We start from the raw sequence: 10,914 nt of genomic DNA, 5'->3' as shown, positions 1-10,914 counted from the left end.
CTTTTAATTTTATTATTTCATAATATGTAAGAACATATAATACATAAAATAATTTATATATATAATTTTTATCTCGCGCAAGGTGCGGATCTTAATCTAGTAATTGATAAATGAAGCAGAAGCGTGGGATGCAGTTGTTGGAGATATAACCATCACATCGAACAGGTCATCATATGTTGATTTCACGTTACCGTACACAGAGTCTGGAGTGTCTATGATTGTGCCGGTGAGGAGCAACAAGAACAAAAACTCATGGGTGTTCCTAAAACCTTGGAGCTTAGACCTATGGATCACCACTGGTTGCTTCTTCGTCTTCATTGGGTTTGTTGTGTGGCTGTTCGAACACAGAGTCAACACAGACTTCCGTGGACCTCCTCACCACCAGATCGGCACTAGTGTCTGCTTCTCCTTCTCCACCATGGTTTTTGCCCACCGTAAGTTGTTACACTTATCAATAATCCATGTATAACATATGTTAAACTTTATTACGATTTATATAAATATTTTTTAACAAGAAACAGTATTGTAGTGATATGGTGAAATTGTGCGTGTGATAGGTGAGAAGGTAGTGAGCAATTTAGCAAGGTTTGTGGTGGTCGTCTGGTGCTTTGTGGTGCTTGTGCTAACTCAGAGTTACACAGCGAGTCTCACCTCATTTCTGACGGTACAAAGTTTGCTTCCAACAGCCACAAATGTGGAAGATCTCATCAGAAGTGGGGAGTCTGTAGGGTACCAACAGGGCGGTTTCGTTAAAGATATTCTGCTAGGTCTGAAATTTTTTGAATCACAGCTCAAGCCTTTTGGTTCTGCCGAAGAATGCGACGATCTATTGTCCAAAGGGACATCAAAAGGTGGTATTGCAGCAGCTTTTGACGATGTGCCCTACCTTAAGGATATCGTTTCTGAAAACTGCTTCAAATATGCAATGGTTGAACCTTCCTTCAAGACGGCTGGTTTTAAACCTTCCTTTAAGACCATCATTAACTCAGGGTTCTTAGTACATGGTTCTTAGCAGAATATAAGAATCCGACTCTTAACTTTTAACTGAAAAAGTTAAGAGTCGGCTCTTAAATCTCTTATTTAAGAGCCGACTCTTAGCATTTTCAGTTAAAAATTAAGAGTCGGGTTCTTATATTCCGCTAAGAGCCCCGTCCTAAGAACCCCCGTTAATGATGCTCTAAGACTGCTGGTTTTGGCTTTGTAAGTTCCTTAATATTTATTTTTATTAATTTACAAAATTGGCAACAAAAACATCAGTATTTTATTTTTATTGCTCGCTTATGTGTAGGCATTCCCTAAGAACTCGCCTATGACAGGAGATGTCTCAAGGGCTATCTTGAAAGTTATTAGTAAAATAACATAATTCTCATTAATTAAAACTGACTGTACACTTGAGTATATATACTGTATCCAACTAACTGTACAGGACAATATACGTAAAACATATTTACAAAGACTCTATATACTATAATAGTCCCCCTCAAGATGGGACGAAAATGTTCAGTAGACCCATCTTGCCAAACAACCGCTTGAACTGAGCAGGGTAAAGAGGCTTTGTAAACGGGTCAGCTAGCTGCAAGTCAGTCTGTACATGAAGAAGTTTAAACAAACCTGCAACTAACCAGTCACGAACATTATAGCAGTCAATCTCAACGTTCTTAGTACGTTCATGAAACACAGTATTATGCGCGATGTGAATCGCAGCTGTGTTGTCACAGAACAACAGTGTGGACTTGGACAAGGGAATACGCAGCTCCTTAAGAAAGTTCGTAAGCCAGAGAATCTCATCAGTAACAACAGAGAGACTCCGATATTCAGCTTCTGCGGTACTTTTCGAAACCACCTGTTGTTTCTTCGACTTCCAAGTGATAAGAGATGTACCAAGAGATATGCAATGACCCGAGGTTGATCTTCGAGTGTCTTGACACGATCCCCAATCAGCATCAGCAAATGCTTGTATTTGAAGTTCAGCTTTAGAGGAATAAAACAGACCTTGACCAACGGTTCCTTTGATGTAATGCAGAATCTTGAGCACCGCTGTGAGATGACTCTGACGTGGAGCACAAGAGAACTGACTAAGCTTGTTCACAGCAAAGGTGATGTCGGGTCTCGTGATTTGAAGATACATGAGACGACCAATAAGACATCGATATGCCTCAGCGTCAACTAGAGCACCACCTTCTTCTTTAGAGAATTTAATAGAAGGATCCATTGAAACGCTTGATGGTTTGCAGCCAAGAAGACCTGTCTCATCAAGTAAATCTAAAGCATATTTTCGTTGACAGACATGAATTCCATCTGATGATCTAGCTATTTCCAAGCCAAGGAAGTACTTCATCGGACCCAAGTCACGGAGCTTGAAATGGTGCTTTAGCTGTTGCTTTAACAAATCCACCTCAGAATCAGTATTGCTGACAATAACAATATCATCGACATAGACAATGACGCAGAGGAAAAGAGCATCCGTGATCTTGATGAAACACGTGTGATCAGAATGTGTCTGTATGAAGCCCAAAGATGTCGAAGTAGTAGAGAATTTAAGAAACCACTGACGTGAAGCTTGCTTGAGGCCATAGAGAGACTTTTGAAGTTTACAAACAGGGTTAGGAGGAAGAGAGTCCCCCTTACGATCAGCATATCCTGGAGGTAACTTCATATAAATCTCCTCATGTAAATCCCCATTAAGGAAGGCATTTGAGATATCCAACTGATGAAGAGAGAAATTGTAGATGGCCGCAAGAGAAAGCAAAAGCTTAACAGTGGTTAACTTGACAACGGGAGAGAAGGTTTCAAGATAACCAACCCCTTCTTGTTGAGTGTACACTTTAGCAACAAGTCTTGCTTTGTACCTTTCAACAGTGCCATCTGCATTAAACTTCACCTTAAAAACCCATTTGCAACCAATAGGAGTCTTATCAGGTGGGAGTGTACAGATGGTCCATGTATCTGTTCCTTCCAAAGCATCAATTTCATTATCCATCGGATCATCCCAAACCAGAAGTTTCTTTGCCTCAGTATAGGTTCGGGGTTCTTTGATTTTGTCAATGGAAACGAGAAAAGAAAGATATAAAGGAGAAACTTTGCCATAAGCAAGAAAAGATGAAATTTCATGAAGGGTTGAAGATCCCACTGAATGACAGTAGTAATCTTGAAGATAAGCAGGCTTTTTAGTCTTCACGTGTGATGTCTGAACGAAAGGTTCAGAATCATCAATTATAGGATCCGCGAAAGGCGAAATCTCTATAGACGATGCAGGAACAGAGGTCTCTGCATCAGAGCGTTTTTGTGTCACAGGAGACGTTGGATTAAGATCAGGAAAGAAAGTAGATGAATCTGAATCTAAATCTAATCCAACAAAAGGAAAAAGCTCTTCATGAAAGACAACATGACGAGAGACCGGGATAGAGTGAGTCTCAAGGTCGAGGAGCTTGTATCCTTTGACACCCGAAGGATATCCAAGAAAAATACAAGCTCGAGCTCGGGGATCAAACTTTGTTCTGCCTTTGGGTGAAGTAGATGCGTAGCAGAGACAACCAAAAATTTTAAGAAGATTGTAATCAGGAATATTTTTAGTGATGATCTCATAAGGACTTTTATTTTTGAGAATAGGAGATGAAAGACGATTAATCAGATGAACTGCAGTGAGAATGCAGTCACCCCAATAAGGAAGAGGAATATGAGATTGAAAAAGAAGAGATCTAGCAACATTAAGAATGTGCTGATGTTTCCTCTCAACAACAGAATTTTGTTGAGGAGTTTCAGGACAAGAATGAAAAGAAAGAATGCCTTTTGAGAGGAAAAAGGAAGTGAAATTGAGTTCTGGTGCATTGTCAGATCTAACCCCCTTAATTTTCCTATCAAATTGAGTTTCTACCATCTGAACAAAACTAGGGAAGACTGTTAAGACATCAGACTTAGCCTTTAAGAGGTATACCCATGTAGCCCGGGAACAGTCATCCACAATGGTTAGAAAATATCTAAAACCATCATGGGTGGGAGTAGAGAAAGGTCCCCAAGTGTCTATATGGACTAGATCAAAAGGTTCAGGACTAAGTTTGTTATGTGAGATGAATGGTAGATGCTTTTGTTTGGATAAATGGCAAATACAACAATGAGATTCATTTTTATTAGAATTTTTGGGAAAAGATAATACAGAATGCATATCATTGAGTTTTGAAAGAGAAGGGTGACCCAAACGTTTATGCCATAATTCCAAACTAACAACAGATGCTATAACGGAAGTAGAAACTGATGAAGTACCTGGGAAGGAAACTGACTCGATGTCCAAGAAATAAAGATTTGCAATTTCTCTACCCATTCCAATCGTTAATGCCCGTGTATGATCCTGAATACCACAAAGATTTTCATCAAACCAGACGCAACAATGCATTCTTTTGGTAAGGCAACTAACACTAAGAAGGTTGAACTTAAACTGGGGAATGTATAAGACATCAGTTAAGGAGAGGTTACTGCCAAAATCTATGTTTCCTATACCGACAATGTTCACCAGAACCCCATTAGGAAGAGTTACATTTGTATTAGGCAAGAATTTGAAGGTTTTGCAAACAGAACGTTGATGAGAGATATGATTGGTTGCCCCTGAATCTATCACCCAAGCATTGAGAGCAGGAATATTGCTATTCAATGAGCAGACAAAAGGCCTATCAATACCGGTAAAAGAACAAAAGATAGAGGGCATGAAAGTACCGGTTATTGGGCAAGTGTTAGATGAAGAAGGAATGGAAACTGAGACAGAGTGAACTTCAGGAGTGGGATGATCGTTAGGACTTTGAAGCTTGGTGCTGAGAAAAGAGATAAGCTGCTGAATCTGCGTTGGAGAAAGATCATCCGTCGGATTCTCACTGACAGTAACATTAGCAGAGATTGATGACAATGCTCTGTCATTTCGCTGATTCGGCTTGAAACTGGTTGGATAACCATGCTTCTTGTAGCAACGATCAATGATGTGTCCCACACGATGACAAAAAGTACAGTATGGTCTATCTTTCCGTACATGACCACCAGACGAAGTGTTATAAGGACCCTGTCCAAGCAGAGAAGACTGACCATTCTGATGAGCTGATGGAATAGCATTAGAATGGACTGAGAAACTTCAAATGCTACTGAGCTGATATCAGAAGAAACTGTAACACGAGCATCTTTCTGACTGTCTTCTTAATCAAGGAGATTGTAGATCTCAGAAAGAGAAGGAAGAACTTTCTTCATGAGGATTCTGCTTCTAATACTCTCGTAGTTATCATTTAACCCCATGAGAAAATCAATAACTCGGTTAGTTTCTTTCTCAGCCAGTAATTCTTCAACCGTGAAAGCTGGAGGTTGAATGCTTGTTAACTTCTCCCAAAGCGCTTGTGTCTGAGTGTGATAGGAAGACAAATCAAGACTTCCCTGACGGAGAGAGTGAATTTGATGACGTAACTTGTAGAGACGGGGAAGGTTAGATTTGTGAAATCTAGTGTGCAAGTCCTTCCAGATGTCAGAGGCATGCTTGATATAGAGGATGCTGGTGTATATCTTCTTAGAAACACTATTCAACAACCATGATTTAAGCATACTGTTGCAGCGACACCAAATCTTGAAAAACTGATCATTCTCCGAAGGTTTAGGAATAGATCCATCAATAAAGCCTATCTTATTCTTAGCCTCTAAGCTCGTAGTCATAGCGATGAGCCATATACCGTAGTTGTTTCCATCTAGAGGTTCCGAGACTAAGACTAAGCCAGGATGATCGGAGCTATACAGATAATAGGGAGAATGGATATTGGTTGGGTTGTTCGATACCTCAAATCGATCGACAGAAGTAGATCGAGGCGGCGGAGAAGGAGCGATATCGCCAGAGACGTGAGGCGAATCTGATTGAGCGTGAGGAGAATCACCACGAGCTAGCGGAGAGATCGGAGATGCTAAGCCCGGCGAAGAAGAAGGTGCGGAGCGATACTTCGATTGCAGGTACGTTTTCCCATTGATGATCGATTTCAGCTGAAGAACGACGAATCGTCGAGAGAAAGGCTGAAATCGCACAGGAAACGAAAGAGCGAAGCGAGACGAAGGTGAATCGAGAGACGAAAGGATGATTTCCGGCGAGAATCCGAGAGGATCCCGGCGGTGAATGCGAAAACGATGACAGCGGAAGAGTTTGTTAGGGAGAAAATGAGATATTTTGCTCTGATACCATATTAGTAAAATAACATAATTCTCATTAATTAAAATTGACTGTACACTTGAGTATATATACTGTATCCAACTAACTGTACACGACAATATACGTAAAACGTATTTACAAAGACTCTATATACTATAATAAAAGTGACTCAAAGCAAGGAAATGTCACTCATAGAGAACAAGTGGTTCAACCGTCTTAGCCTCGCTAGTGATTGTCCTGGTCCGGATACCGCTGATCTTTCATCTAACCACCTCACTCTCAGTAGCTTCTGGGGACTGTTTCTAATAGCAGGCGTTGCTTCCTTCTTGGCACTTCTCATCTTCGTAGCACTCTTCTTGTACGAACATAGGCACACACTATGTCGTGAATCCGAAGGTTCCATATGGAGAAAGCTAAATTCCTTGTTCATAATCTTTGATGCGAAAGACATAAAGTCGCACACTTTCAAGAGCAGTGCAGTTCATAATGTGAGTTCACCTATTACTCCCTGCACTGCGAGTCCTTCGAACGTGCAGATAAGGCCATTGCAACGAAGCATGTCATTAAGCAGGGAGTTTTAGCTAAGACGAGCATGTTTCTCCATGAGTGAAGAACATTTCAGAACGCAACCAAAACATAATAAACGTGGAGAATCTGATATTGAATTTGGAGTTGAACGACAGAGAGAAGTTAAACAAACTCCACGTTGTAAATTATCAGCTTAAGTTATTATTAACTTTGTGACAAAAAAAAAAAAAACACTTTGTGACAAAAAAAAAAAGAAGTTATTATTAACTCTACGTTTATAAGCTGTATTTATTGTCCTAGACACTAGATTAATATTTGCGCTTTGCGCAGAATGAACATTATATATACTCTCTTTATAAAAGTTAAATATTCTAGAAAAAAATTTGTTTCAAAAAAATTTATTTTTACATTTTCAATGCATATTTTATTAACTAATTGCAAACTTCGAAAAATTTAATTGCACTTATTGAATTTTTATTATTGGTTTAAGATTATGGAAAAAAGATAATCACAAAAATTATATAAATTTAATGTGTTTTATTAATGTGTGAAAAGTCTAAAATATGTAACATTTTGATAGAGAGGGAGTATAAATTATTTTATGTATCATATGTTTTTACATATTATGAAATAATAAATATAAATTGAATAATTAAAAGGAACTATTACATATATAATTAAATTTGTGTGAACATATAATTCAGTTTTATTAATCCAAACAATTTTTTTATTTGATAGGATATATAATTAAATTTAAATGATATTAACATACATAGTATATTTTTAATATTAATGTCTATTAAATGATGCTTTCTAATCATATGGTTTTTCGATCATTTGTATCTTTTATAGTAAAATCTTTAAATTACTGATAAAAATTTTTTTACTGTGAGATTAATAATTTTAGTAATTTATAATTTTTTAAAAATTAAGTTGTCAATTTTTATTCAAATATTTTATCAAAAAAAATTGTTCAAAGTAAATTTGAAAATTAAAATATTTATGTATTTTATATTGTATATAGTTTAATTAAAAATGATATATATATATATATATATATATATATATATATATATCTATCTCTTTTAATCTTAATAATTAATTAAATTAGACGACTTTGTAATCATGCGTATTTTGTCATAACAAAAAATTTAAACATTGTATCAGAAAATTTGAATGTGAGACTTTTATCATTTTTAGTCGTCTTTAAAAATTCAAAATATAACATACAAAGAAAAAACTAAATTTTTATTATATGGTTAATATGACTGTTTAATTTATTTTAATATTTTATAATTAAACAAATATGATAGAAGATACACTAATTTTTATCAAATCTTTATTATTTAAAATCATTAATTGTCATATATACTTTAGTCACATTAGGCAATTCCGTAATCTTTATTTAAGGAAATAATAAAAAACATTAATAATGAATTAATGGTTAATTAGTTTAATAAAAAGCTTATTATATAATTAGCTGGACTAACTTATTTCTCTAATGATTTAAGAATCATACTAGTGATGACTCGTGGGTACAAAAAAAATTGTAATGTTTCTGAGTTAATATAGAGGGGATTAATTTAACTCAACGGTGTACACTTGACGCTTTCAGTAGCAATTGACTAGTTTGGATACCAGAACGATTTATGTTAATTATTTAGATATACAACTTTATGTAACTTTTATAACCTTTTTATGCTTTTTGTTATTATAATGTTATTATGACGTTATTTTAATTATTGAGCAAGCCTCTCCCACCAATATTTCTATATGTTTTAATGTACTTTTGTTGTTCATCTGACCATTGAGATTAACTCCGGTTTTCGTCTTACCGTCGAGCTTAGCTCCAGTTGTAACCAATGTTCGAAACTACGCTAGACGCTAGTCGGGCGGTAACCCCGGGCCTAGCGCCTAACGAAAAAATCGGGAATTACGCGGGGATTAATCGGGGCCTAGTTTTAGGATATTTATAGATATTACAAAGCAGGAAACAGCACTATTATAAGTTCAGTTCGGATTTCGGGTTACGGATATTATGCCCAGGCCTAACTAAGAAGATGAGCAGTGCCAAGATTGAAGCAAGGCCTGCTATTAGAAACAGACCCGAATATGTCAAATATCACCTTTACTTCTTTTCCGGCCCAACATAGTATGCTACTAATTCTCCAAAACATGAACATTTTTTTTTGTCAATGAACTTATAATAGTGCTGTTTCCTGCTTTGTTTCCGGTTGTAATAGTATTGATTTTGCTGACTCTAGGTTGAGTTTAAACTTATCATGGTTAAAGTCTTGTATTTGTATGTAAAACAAATCTGTATACGTGTGCTGTATATTGCTTCTGTAAGATGGTATTCTGATACAAATGTTTACAATTGAACATCTAACTTCTGAGATTTTTGAAACTAGAAGTGTCGGTCCTGAACTACGGTTTTGGTTTTTGAGTGATCCCTACGTCTCGTCTCATTCACAAGATCCAACAATTCACTATATCATATTGTAGCTCTACAAGATCACAAGTTTGAGAAAATAAAACCATTCTCTAAATAGTGTTTCTCGTTCAGGAAATCTTTTGGAGTTTTCGTCTTTAGTAAACCACTCGACGTCCTCCACAGCTCAACTTATCCTTTAATGAACTGCAGCCGGACCAAATGCATTTCAGTTCTGCAACACAATCGAAAACTATTTGCCTCAAGTACATGTAGACTCGTCATTTCCATACACAAATCTTATGTGCGGTAATCTTCTATGACTTGATGTCCTTTTCATTGTTTTGGAAAAAAAAACAAGTGTTGACAAAATTAATATTTGTTTTGGATTTACCCACATCAATAGTCTTTATGTCTTATTGACGGACAAGCGTAAGAAAATTTAGTCCTCCAAATCCAATGGCCAACACATCGTGTTTGATTAGATACGGCAAGACCCAGACGCGTTAAACAAACGAAATTTGGTTACAGTTTCTTTGCAGTAGTATGTAGACCATTATCTCTTCTTCTTTTCTGTTATTTTTTTTCTCTTCAGAGAAAAATTAAAACTAGAAAGTTTGGTGATAAAGTCTTAGAACATCTGCATTCTATTTACATTTAAAAGTTTAATTATTAATATACTTGTTATTTAATAAATATATAGTAGAAACTATATAAATTAATAAACACGATAAATTAATAAGTTTCTTCGGTTTCAAATCGGGGTGATATAAGATATGACATGATTCAATAAGATAATAACATAATATATTTAGAAACATATTTAGGTAAATATATGGTCTCATTAAAATCATAATTTAATAACTGCCATATAAAAAGTTTATATAAACATAGACAAAGCATTTAATTATTTATTTTCCTCTAAATAAATTTTATATCTAATTTTAAATTTTATTTTATTGAAAACATATAAATTGAATTGTATTCTACAATATGTATTCAACATAGAAAATATATATATCAAACAATATTATAAAAATATAAGCAATCAAATCTATAAATTTTAACCAATATATAATAGAGTGATTTAGGTAAATATACCCATATAAGATTCAAATTTGTAGATTGCCCTAGTAAATTATAAGGCCCAATCTGTCTACCATTTTGTCTCACAAGTGACGATTATGTCCCTCTATAAAATAGAAGAATCGCAGAAAGAAAGAAACGGTGTCAGATGAAGGATTTCAGAGCAGGTGTCTTTATGCAGAGGTAGGCCATTTCATAAAAGGCAGTACAACAAAAGATTCTCTGGATAAAGTCTCGATTTTGTACTGGATTTGATGAAGATTATATGTATAATATTACAAGACAAACAATGAGAATGTTAGAATTTATTAATTATTACAACTAATGACATTATTGTTTAAGAACTACAAATAAATATATATTATTATCGGTTCAAACATTAACTTTAACTGTACAATGTGAAATAAGTTGGTAACAATAAAGAAATTATCTAATATAAAAAAATTAACATTTAATAAACAATTATATTTATTAAAAAAATTTAAAAATTACATATGCTAAGTTATATGTTAGCATGCTATGTTCATCGATAGCGACCAATAAAAATGTTATCATTGACATTATTTCATTACTGTCCAATATGAGGGCATATACGCCAATTTCTCTATTTATTGACTATACATTACTAGCTAAAACTAATACCAAATTGGTTGATTGCTATCTATATATATAAAGTAGACTTTGTTCTCTTCTTATGACATGTGTAAGA

At 35.2% G+C, this 10,914-nt stretch overlaps 1 pseudogene; it reads left to right on the top strand.

The window, feature by feature from the left end:
* The window catches only part of LOC106342057, an 11,290-nt pseudogene extending 4,549 nt beyond the window's left edge, over positions 1–6,741 (top strand).
* Positions 6,742–10,914: the final 4,173 nt, after the last annotated feature.

This window comes from Brassica oleracea, chromosome C4 (assembly GCF_000695525.1).
Source record: "Brassica oleracea var. oleracea cultivar TO1000 chromosome C4, BOL, whole genome shotgun sequence".
Lineage (NCBI taxonomy): Eukaryota > Viridiplantae > Streptophyta > Magnoliopsida > Brassicales > Brassicaceae > Brassica > Brassica oleracea.
Note: the sequence above shows the minus strand (reverse complement) of the source record. Positions and strands in the feature narration are given on the sequence as shown.